This window comes from Amblyomma americanum, chromosome 5 (genome assembly GCF_052857255.1).
Source record: "Amblyomma americanum isolate KBUSLIRL-KWMA chromosome 5, ASM5285725v1, whole genome shotgun sequence".
NCBI lineage: Eukaryota > Metazoa > Arthropoda > Arachnida > Ixodida > Ixodidae > Amblyomma > Amblyomma americanum.
In genome coordinates this window covers 89,145,279-89,157,689 of record NC_135501.1, presented here as the reverse complement: position 1 = coordinate 89,157,689, position 12,411 = coordinate 89,145,279, and positions in this window count along the sequence as shown.

Genomic DNA, 12,411 nt, shown 5'->3' with positions numbered 1-12,411 from the left:
AATATCTTCATGCATCATATAGAGTCAAAATTTCTTTCTTCTTGTACAATTCAGCCGTACTTTTACAAGCGCTATTTGGATGATATTTTTACAATATGGACAAACACAGAACAACAACTTATCCATTTCATTGACAGTTTCAACTCCGTGCACCCAAACATAAAGTTTACGCACACCTACTCAGCCAGTCAAATCAATTTTCTTGATGTTGACATTCTGGTGGACAAGGGGTCAGTTCGTACAACCGTTTATAGAAAACCAACCGACTCACAAAAATATCTACATTTTCAAAGTGCCCATCCCCGTCACTGCAAAACCAGCATCCCTTATTCGCAGGCCCATCGTTTTCGAAGAATCTGCTCTAACGACCTAGACTTTCATGAAAACTCCGAACACATGCGCAACGTGCTCTTAACACAGCGCTATCCACGTTCCCTTATTGATGACGCCATAAGCAGAGCTTCAAATCTTAACCGTAGTCAAATACTCCAGGGGCACCAAATAGATAACCGAAATGATTACACTACAAACCTTATCCTCACATTTAACAGTAACGCACCGAACATAAACAGAATTCTTAATAAGCACTTTAACATTGTCCAGCAAAGTCAACGACTATAGAAAAAATTTACATGCGCACCCCGCGTGATTTACAGGCGTGCCAAAAACATTCAGAACCACCTAGTCCACTCCAAGGAACACAAAACCCCAAAATTTGGATGCCAGCCCTGTGGTAAGGGTCGCTGCAAAGTTTGCAAGCACATGCAGACTACGTGTTCCGCAACTAGTACGAGGTCAGTTTTGCAGCATTCAATCAACGTTAACTTTGACTGCGACTCATCAAACATTATTTACCTTCTTGAATGCACTTTGTGTAACCAGCAATACATAGGACAGACAAACACTGCATTCCGCATTCGATTTAACAATCACCGCGCACACGCCAAGTCTCTCCCAAACCTTCCCCTATCCAAGCATGTAAACGCAGAAGGACACCCATTTGACCAACTAAAAGTAACAATTATTCAAGGGGGCTTCAAAAACAGGCGAGAACGTGAACAGCGTGAATCCTATTTTATCCACAAGTTTAATACTATTCAAGAAGGTCTTAACGAAAAGCCTGGTACCCTTTCTTTTATTCACGACCTCCAAACAAAATAATACTACACTTCTCGTTAATTGGCTAACTCAGATATACCTTTTATAACTCCTAGTGTATATCCCAGGCAATCATACCCCTCCTTACTTACACTATCCTGCCTCGTGCAGTATTGATAAGTTTTTGACGTTCTTTCCTTACATTTTCCGACAATCTGAAATCTTTGCACACAGCTAGCCCAGCCCTCCTCCCCTACAAACAAGTATTCCCGGCGAGGTCGGTTCAACGACCTACCCACGGAGAGGGGTGCACCGTTCAGTGAAACCCAGACCCCGTGAGTAAGTTCTTAGACATGCGCTCGTTAACGTAGCCCACTCCTTCCTTAACGTTCTAGCCCTCGGCTCACCGGAAATTAGTGAGACCCCCAAAAGGCGCCTGGTTTGGCCTGTTCGTCACTGCCAGTGTAATTTGCGCAGCGGCTCCTCTTTGGCCACGCAACTGCAGCGGCGCCCTTTGTGTTTGTGCATTTTGTTTGTGTGTTTTGTTTCCGTGCTGCCCATGTCCCCCGCACCGTCTTCCTCTCCCTTTCTCTCGTTTCGCCATCTCCTTTTGTACCCCACCCTTCCTTACTATACTAGTTTTCCCCCCTTTTTTTCTTTTATTTCTATTTTTTTGCTTCTTCCCCCAATATTGTCCCGGTCTGCTCCCCGCACCCCCATCTTTATTTTCTTTTTTTCAGTTTTTTGAACCGTTGTTGCTATTTGCGTGTTACACTCCTTTCTCCCTCCTCTTGAGCTCACAAACTTAAAACGTCCATCTGACGCGAGACCACTACAGCCCTGAAGAAGACCGCACCGCGGTCGAAACGTTGATAAATAAAAGTGTCTTTGTAGAAGTGCCCACTTCTCTTAAATCTATATATATATATATATATATATATATATATATATATATATATATATATATATATATATATATATATATATATATATATATATATATATATATATATATATATATATATATATGTCTTAGCTATATTGTAGCGATTTCTGCATCATCTGGTTTCTAGCGTCAAAAATGGCGATTGTCGAATTGGTTTAATAACAGCTTACCTGGCTATTTGGTTGATGTAAGCGTTAGGATATCCTGACAATATTATCAATTACCTTAGTAAATAAGTTGTAGGCAACGAACAGTAAGCTGATGCGTCTGTAATTTTTCAAGTCGTTGACGTCTTCTACCTTTTGAATTCATGTGAAGTTAGCGTTCTTGTCAGCTGCCAATACGTTCAAGGTCATTAGGCTTTGCGAATACCGGGTGTTTACAATTTTGTGCACAATAACCCCAGCAGCTTACGACGTGTCTGTCGTTACCTGATGCCCACCAGCTGCTTTCCCCCTTTGCATTGCTCCCAAGGCTTTCTTCCCATCCTCTCCCGTTACTCGCGGAATCTCCCTTTAGAGTGCTCTACCAGTCTCTCATTAACTACGTTTCTACAGTCTCTCCTGTATAGATTTGTGTAGAACGCTTCGGCTACTTAACTATCTTATCCATATTACTGAGGAATTTGGCTCGAAGCATATACACGTGACATTTCCTTATACATAGCATCCTCTACACCTCTTTTATGCTTCTGGCGTTCATTAAAGCATGCTCGATTCTCTCCATTTTAAACTTCTTTACGTCGGTTATCTCACTCTCATTGATCAGCTTTCATAGCATTGCCGTCTCTATTCATTCTCTGAGGCTAGTGGCTTTAACTCTGTCCTTTCTTAATCAGATATTTACACTGCTCAAAGAGCTTGCAGGTACTGAGTTAAACCATCCAATCGCTGCTTATACTGCGTACACGGTAATGATAAGTGTGATAGTATAATTAATTAATGAACTATAAGGCCGTCTTCCTCAGTTAAAGTCGGATATCTGTTTCTGTACGAGATCCAGAGTGTCTCTGTTTTCTTTCTTACCGCTAGTTCATTAAGGGGTTACCGCCTCACTAGTCTCTTCCTTTCCCTCTTCAAGTTAGGCTAATTCAAGATCCTACTATCTTGTGGAAGCTACAACGGATCATTCTGACTACCTCCATATCTTGCACTATAGAATACTTAGTGCGCAATAAGAAGCACATTTCAGTTTAGTCTCACCACTGCGGCTCTTTCACATCTAGTTTCTGTTCTCTCGTTTCTGGAAGGTATTCTTGATATGTGAATTAATTGTTTTACAAAAACTGCTAATATTCCTGGAACATAAGCCGCTGTCGCCCACTTACCGGTCTCCACTCTCCTTTTCTCCCACCTTGGCATTGAAGTCACCGATGTGAACGGTGTACTATGTTTTTACTTGACCGACTGTCATCTAACGTCTTCATAGAAGGTTTGGAGATCTGGTCAACCTGGCTCGATGTCAATATATAGGCGCGTACAACCGTAAAGATTTATCTCTAAAGGATCTTATTTAGTATAACTTTCACGCTTTCGCTAATACAAAATAATTTATCCACATTGCCAGGTGTGTCCTGATTGATGAGGGATCTCATATATGTTTCTATTCTGTCTGCTAATCCTCGAAAGCACAGTACGTGCCCGCCCTTTAAAGTGCATAAACCTTGTCTGTCCTCCTGACTCATCTCATTCCTTTTTCGCTAGTTGCTCGAGCAGCACAGCTATATTAAACACACTTAATAAGTTTGTGGTGTTAATCATGCGAGGTTTAGTTTCCAAAGGCAGCCTATCCGGAGCCACTTTAGCACTGCGGAACAGACGTCAGTCAGTATGACTAGTGTTTTGAAGCGGTAGCTTCACTAATAGATGTCTCGGGCTGAGATCGCCGCGTGTTGCCGATGACCTTCAAGGCACAGCCAAGATCAAACCTCCAGTTTTTAAGTTTGGAGAACCGGTCAATGTTCAATGGTCAGACCGATGGGAAAGCAATCGAACAGGTCAAAAGTTAAGGTCATTTCAAGGTCAAGTCAAGGTCAGACCAGAGATGTCAAGGTCGCGTCAAGGTCAACTGAACTTTGGTCACGTGATCGACTTTGGGCTCGCTGAGCAGCCTAAACGCTGCGTTTACGCGTTTACGTGATAGTGCGTGACGTCACGCCATATTAACCGACTGCAGGATGGAACGAGCACAGGCGCGCCTAGCAAAAAATTAGCGGGTCTTTAGCTTTGGTTATATCCAGTGAGAAACGGTACCTTGAGGATGGTTTAGTATGAAAAACATCAAAGAAATGCTCACCGAACAGCATAACAATACTTAGCAAGGCAAAACCTTCATGAAGCTACTGCTTTTCACTCGTTTTAACCAAAGCGCCGTTAGTTTTATTTGGATAAGTGATGATGCAAAAAGAGGTCGCGCTTTATGCTTTGCATAAATACTTGCACCATGCAAGGCAGAAGATACCAGAGCAAAATATAATAAATATACTAAGGGCAAGAGTGCCTTTCAGTGAATAGATTATAATTATTGGTCGTGAGGTTTGATGCTCATTTCCCTGTTCTGAAAAAAAAAACCCTCAGTGCGAAGCAGATCAATCCTTATGCGGTCATATCGACATAAGCTATGGATGGGCCGACATGTTATGTAGTTCTCTGATTACAAACGAATGTTAGGAGGTGTGTTACAGGGCACATAAGGAAGTTAAGAAAATAGAAAAGTAAGGGTTCGAGGACAGTACCTTGAGGCACACCGTACTCGATATGGGATAGCAGAGTGGACCATATCCGCATAGAGAGATGGATGCCAGTTCTTTAGAAAACAACATATTCATCGACAACATAAAAAGTGAATAGTCATGCGAATAATTTTACGATGTCAATGAGGGCAGAACCTACAACCATGTTATTGACAGAGAAAAGCTTAAATAAGGCTAATGGTGTTTTCACGCATAGAAATGTATGATGGCCAAGATAAAAGAAGACGACTTATGTCAAGAATTTCTTTATTTTCGTGTACGTATATTTCTATAAGATGTCGCCACTTTCTTAAAGCACTCAGACTTTTAAGCCAGCACAATGTTTATAAAGTTCGTACGAAACCTACTACTATATTCAGCAAAATCAGCTAGGTAATACCTTCGTAAAGTCAACCTTCTAGAAAATGTTTGTCTGGTGTTATTGTTTTCTTTAGGGTTTTAAGACGCGCAACTCCACATAAGAACGTGATGCAATTTGTAAGCTGACTTGGAGGCCGGGCAGGTGCTCAAGAAATATAACGTTATTCGGATGAGACGTTACCACATTCGAATATTCAATTCAATTCAATTCAATTTTCTTTTCAACATTTTACAATGTTGACGATCTCCCAGGTAAAAAGCTGTAGGGACAGCTCAACGAGGCCTGGGAACCGGCGGCAGGCAACAGTGACAGCAGTACAACAAAATTCTGCTGCTATTCGGGGAAAGAAAAGCATTCACATTATGTTATATTTTAGAAAGATGAGAGGAGAAGGAAAAGTATAAAACATAAGAAAGGTGCATTACAAAGACAAGCATTCACATGCACATGATACAAGAACACTGGCAATCCAACACATGACACTCGCAACTTTAACATTGCTATGTTCATCACATGCGGTAATTTTTTAAGCTAGAAATCGCATGCGTATTTTCGTCTATAAACATTGAACGCAAAGATTGGCGCGTTATTATACTATTACTAACAACAAATACGTTGAACTTATTTAGTAACATTGGCACTGTGTAGCTTAATGACTGCAGAAGGCAATTGGTTCGGTAGTGTGAAATCATCCATTTGTCAGGGGCACGTGTTTTAGAATTATTGCAGCGTAACGTTGCACCTGAGAGCGTCATTAAAAATTCTTTATACTTTTCATTAGCAAAATGAATGTGGTAGAGGAGGGGGTAACTATAAAGAGACTAGGCGTTAATTATGTGATGCTTGCGAAATAGCTCGGCTGAAGGATATAAATCAGAATGTCAAAATGATTTTCGTAAGGGTAGGTCAACGGAATCTGGCCTTCTGATGCAAAAGGAAATTAACAACAAAAATATTGAAGCAAATAAATTTACGCTGATAGTTTATAGAGACATAAGTAAAACCATTGATTCGATATGTCACAGAAACCTCCTTAATGAGTTAGATCATTATGGTGTCCGAGGGCTAAAAAATACTCTTTTGCAGTCTTACCTAACTGGCCGACCCCAATATGTTGTTATTAATGACTACCGTTCCGCTTTCCGGCAGAATTCATCCGGTGTTCCACAGGGCAGTATTCTTGGACCATTTTTATTCAATGTCTATATATATATATGATCGTATACACATTGATGATAATGCTGTACTTGTATTATACGCTGATGATTCAAGCTTGTTCTTTAGCTCAACTACTCAACTCGATTTGTTTAAAATAATGAATAGGGCTTTGTCAAAAATACTGAAATGGTCCGAACCTAACACTTTAAAGCAAATTTACAAAAAAACCATTTTATTTGCTCCTAAAAACAAACGCGTCGCCTCTAGACAAGAGCTGAAGATAGAGCCTAATAAAATAGATATCGTGAAACAGCATAAATGTTCAGGTGTCAAATTATCCAGTCAGTTGACGTGGGACGTTCATATTGAACAGGTGGCCAAAAACATTTTAAGGCCGCCACCGACTTCAAGACGAAGTACCGAGTTTAGCTGTTTGGTTTATTAGACGAAGAAAGCGAAGAGGAACGCGCCGCTCGTCTCTAGAAACAGAATTCAATACCCATTAAAACGGAGTGGATTGTCACCATGCTCGCCTACGCGTTCATGCTCGCCGCCTTGCAGAGCGATCGACGCCTAGCGCCATTTATCAGAGAAATTACGATGGACGTCTACCCGTTGTCGAGTTACACCCCCTCGAGTTACGTACCATACGAAATTTCCTTCACTTGGATAGTGAATGTGGGCCTAGAATGTGGGTGCGATATAGCGACGCTTCAGTTAGTAATTGCATGTATACAATGCTTACCTATTATTTAATTGTGGTTTTATTTCTATGTTACAAACCATAGGGCTCTATTCTCTTATCAAATTCGGCACACAACTGTCCCCGGATGGGTGCGCCTTGTTTCGGGAGTATATATAGCGGAAAGAATGCATGCACTGTAAACGGCGCTACAAGTCTTAATCCGAGAGGGGCGGTTTTCTAGTTCCTGCAGATAGCGCTGTGGTCTGATGTTGGTAGTGGTTCCCCGCGAAATCTCGAAACGTGATGAGCAGTTGCTGCCAATAATACTTAGATTAACCTATCGTGTAAAGCAAATTACCTATAAAGCAGCAGAAAAAACCATGCTGCCGGTGGGATCCGAATCCACGATCTCCAAACACCGCGTCCGGTGCTCTACCTACTGAGCTACGGCGACGGCTGTCCAATCTGTTGCTCTCGTGAACACTCTGAAGGTTTGCTTACACCCAGCAAACTTAAATACCCACGAGAGCAGATGATTGCACAGCTGTCGCCGTAGCTCGGTAGAGCACCGGAACGGTATTCGGAGGTCGTGGGCGCGGATCCCACCGGCGGCATGGTTGTTTTTTCTCCTGCATTATAAGTAATTTTTTAAGCGATAGATTAATGCAAGTATTATTATCCCACTGATCCCACTGATCTCTCTCTCTCACACACACACACACACACACACACACACACACACACACACACACACACACACACACACACACACACACACACACACACACACACACACACACACACACACACACACACACACACACACACGCGCGCGCGCGCGTACACACACACGCGCACACGCACACGCGCACGCGCACACGCGCACGCACACGCACACGCACACACACACGCACACATATTCTGTCGCTCAAATAAAATTACATATACAGACAGATTAGTCGAAGTATGATTCTCTGGTTGATTGGCGCTACAATTTAAAAATATATATAAACATTCCCCTATGCGCCGTGCTTGGAGTGACTGTTGGCTTTTATCATGTGTTTGTCAAATAGCGCTTCATTTAATTTGCCTTGTCTGCTAATAGCTTAACGGGGGTCTCGGTTCAGGCAGTCTTGATGCCATAGGTAGCATAAGAGGGCCCTCGCACAATTTCCGCCTTCGCCCTTACATGACGTTCCACGTCACACTCGCGGTATTACAGGACGTAGGTTTGGAACAGAACCCCAGGGAGCTACTAACAACACTACATGGCAGGACAACAAAAACTTGAGATATGGCAGTGGAATTGCAGGAGCTACAGGCGCAAGCAGGGGCTCCTCCAGCAATTCATTAACACTCGAATAACCCCACCAGTAATACTACTACAAGAAACAAATTGCACCCCAATTCTAAAAGGATACTCATGCCAGGAGAATGGCAGAACAGCCGCTCTCATTAGCAACAAAATTACAACCATAGCTCATAAAGGAATTGAAGACACACAACCAGAACACATCATAACTGAAGTGATTCCAAAAAGGAAAAGGAAAGCCAAAAGTATTTACATAGTAAACCTATATAGTCCACCTAAAAACAAAGGTGACTTCATCAGGCTGTTTGCAGAAACAAAGAAGCTTGCAGGGCAGAACACCCTGATAATTGCAGGAGATTTTAATGCGAAAAGCCCGCAATGGGGCAGCAGAATCGAAGACAAAAAGGGACGCGGCATCTGCACGGCAGCCGAAAACATAGGTTTCGAGCTACTCACAGACGAAAGCCAACCCACCAGACAGGGCAATAGTGTAACAGCGGACACATGTCCCGACCTAGCCTTTGTCAGGGGCGTTAAGCAAGTCGAATGGGAAGAACTTGCAAGAAAATCTCGGTAGCGACCACTATATCATCAGGATCAGCACGGAAGCAGAAAGCATCAAGAGGAAGATTGCAAAGCGAGCCTAACTGACTGGGACGCCTTCCGTACCCACTGCAAACAACTCAAGGGCGACATAACTTCGGCAGAAGACTGGAGCCAACAACTTAGACAAATTAAGGACCTCTACACTAAAGACGTAGACCAGACCGAACAAGCACCGGAAGTGGACAAGCGACTCCTCCGACTCTGGGAGGCACAACGAGGCCTAACCAGGCGGTGGAAGCGTCCGAAGCTAAACAGAAAACTAAAGCAAAAGATTGCCGAAATCACCAGGCATACAGAGGAATATGCAACGCAGCTGGCAAGACAGCGGTGGAAACAGTTTAGTACCTCGCTGAATGGCACCCTCAGCACAGCTAGAACGTGGCACATTCTAAACACGCTTATGGACCCAAGCAAAAGCAAGGCGGAAGGCAGCAAATCCATCCAAAGACTGATCCACCAGTACGAAGGCCCAGAAGAACAACTGCTCCAAGCGGTACGAGAGAAATGCTATGGGAAGGACCAGGTGGACGGCTACCAAGGCGACTACCAGGGCGCGGGAAACGCAATTACTGACAGACCCATTACGAGAGAAGAGGTCGTCAAGGCCATAGGGGCGGCAACAAAAAACACGGCAGTGGGAGCGGACAAAATCAACAACTCGCTGATCAGAAATTTAGGCGACGAAGCAATCAATCAACTCACCCTATACCAAAACAAATAATGGGAAGAAGGGACGGTACCAGCGGAGTGGAAACACGCCGTCATCGTCATGATCCCCAAGCCCGGCAAAAAGCTCCAGATTCAAAATCTTAGACCCATCTCGCTAACATCGTGCCTAGGCAAACTGCACGAGAGAATTGTTAACCGACGAATACAAACGCACCTAGAAGACGAAGGATGGTACGCCAACACCATGTTCGGATTCAGGGCCAACCTGTCAACCCAAGACGTATTACTACAGCTAAAAGAGGAGGTACTGGAAACAATGCCAAACAAAGGGAAAACGTTGTCATGGCCGTCGATATCAAGGGGGCCTTTGACAACGTGTCCGACGCCGCTATAATGGAAGGCCTAAACACCACCAACTGCGGGAAGAAGATTCATGACTACGTCAGAAGCTTCCTCACAAACAGAACGGCAACAGTAGGCCTAGGAGACCTACGGAGTGACACCTTCTCCACGCCAAGCAAGGGCACTCCACAGGGCTCCGTAAACTCGCCAATACTTTTCAACACAGCGATGATCAATCTTGCCAAGAAACTCAGCCGAATCCAGGTGATCAATCACGCAATGTACGCGGACGACATCACCATCTGGACCACTCAAGGCTCACTGGGATAGAAGCAAGAGGCACTACAAGAGGCTGCCGCCTGCATCGAAGAATATACAAGACAAAGGGGACTCAGATGCTCAACGGAGAAGTCCGAGCTCCTCAGAGTAGGCAGACACCCTACGGATGCCCCACTCGAAGTAAAACTAGAGGGCCAGAATATCACGGAGCAAAAGATGATTAGAATCCTCGGCATGTGGCTGCAAGAAAGGCGGATATGCAGCCACACCCTCAGCCTGCTAAGCAAAGCAGCGGAGCAGGTGGGCCGAATGATTAGCAGAGTAGCTCACAAGCGATACGGCATGAAGGAGGAGGACACACTCAGGCTGGTCAACAGCCTAGTGGTCAGCCGGGTAACATACTCACTGCCGTACCACGTAACCATCAAGGCAGAAAAGGAGCAAGCGGAGACGATAATCCGGAAGGCGTACAAGACAGCCCTTCATCTCCCAAGAAACACCTCGAACGACAAGCTCATGCAACTTGGAGTTAGCAACACCTTTGAAGAACTGAGGGAATGCCAGTTCAAGGCACAAGTACGAAGACTTAGCAACACAACAACCGGAAGGGCGGTCCTGACGAGGTTGGGCCGGGATATCGAAAAGCCGCAAAACAGTAGGGCCGCAATGCCAGACCCGCTAAGAAAGAAAATAAGCATACAACCTATCCCCCGAAACATCGACCCAAACTTCTATGTTAACAGGAGACAGGCCAGAGCAGAATTTTACGAGAGGCACATGGGGCACAGAGACAATACAGTCTATACAGACGCCTCCCTCTACCCCCAAGCACACAAAAACTACTGCGTAGTGGTAGTCGTAAACAACCGAGGAGAACACATCACGAGCCTCACAGCCGAAGTGTCCGATATAACGGAGGCAGAGGAGATAGCTGTCGCCCTGGCAGCTAGAAAATGATATAGAAAAGGGAAATCCCTTAACATTTTAACAGATTCGCAAGAAGCGTGCCGGAACCATATCCGAGGCAGAATTAGCAGTACGCCGCTCAAAATCCTCGGTGGAGCCCCGCTCCCGAGGAACGACAAACACAAAGTTTAATCTGGATACCAAGTCACGCGGGGATCAGGGACAATGAAGGGGCAGACATCCTAGCTCGAGGAATGACCAGCAGAGCAGGAACGTCGTTAACCCCGGAGGAGTATCAGGTCGCTTGTGGGGACAGCTATTCGAAATTACTAAACCTATACAAGGGGCTAAGAATCCAATATCCCCAACCGCATAAAGCATTAACCAAGGAGGAGGCCACAGTATGGCGTAGACTGCTAACCGGCTCCTTTCCTAACTTATACATAATAAACAAGATATTCCCCACACAGTATAGCGCCAACTGCCCGTGGTGCGGAGCACGACCGACATTATACCATATCACGTGGGAGTGCGAAATAAATCATGCATTCCACAAACACAAAACACCATGTGCTGAGCAATGGGAGAGCCGGCTCACCAGCTGCGAGCTCGGGGTCCAAATGGCCCTAGTAGCGCACGCAAGCGAGGTGGCCCGACTCAGTGGAGCCCTGGAATAGGGGTCCACCCACGGCCAAGGAGGACCCAAGCTTCAAGATGAAGACTTCGTCCTCCACCGCTACCACCCCCCTAAGAGAATCAATAAAAAGTTTTTCATTCATTCATTACAGGACGTGCTACGTCCGCCGCTATGGTCGAGTGTGGTGCTGTTGAACATTCTCAAGGTTCGTTTACACGCAGAAGATAAATACTCACGAAAGCAGCAGATTGGACAGACATCGCCGTACCTCAGTTGGTAAGAGCACCGGACGCGATATTCGGAGGTCGTGGGTTCGGATCCCACCGGCGGCGTTGTTTTTTCTGCAACTTGTTAAGTAATTTTCATTAAGTGACACATTATTCGAAGTATTATTCTCCCATTGATTGGCACTACAGATTATAAAATAAATAGAAACATTCCCATTTGCACCTTGGTTTCGGTGACTGATGGATTCAATATTATATATATATATATATATATATATATATATATATATATATATATATATATATATATATATATATATATATATATATATATATATATATATATATATATATATACTCTATTCTGTAGGGGCTCCAATGCGCTACTTTACAAGTGTAAGTACAGTATTACGACAAACGCGACGGTTCGTTT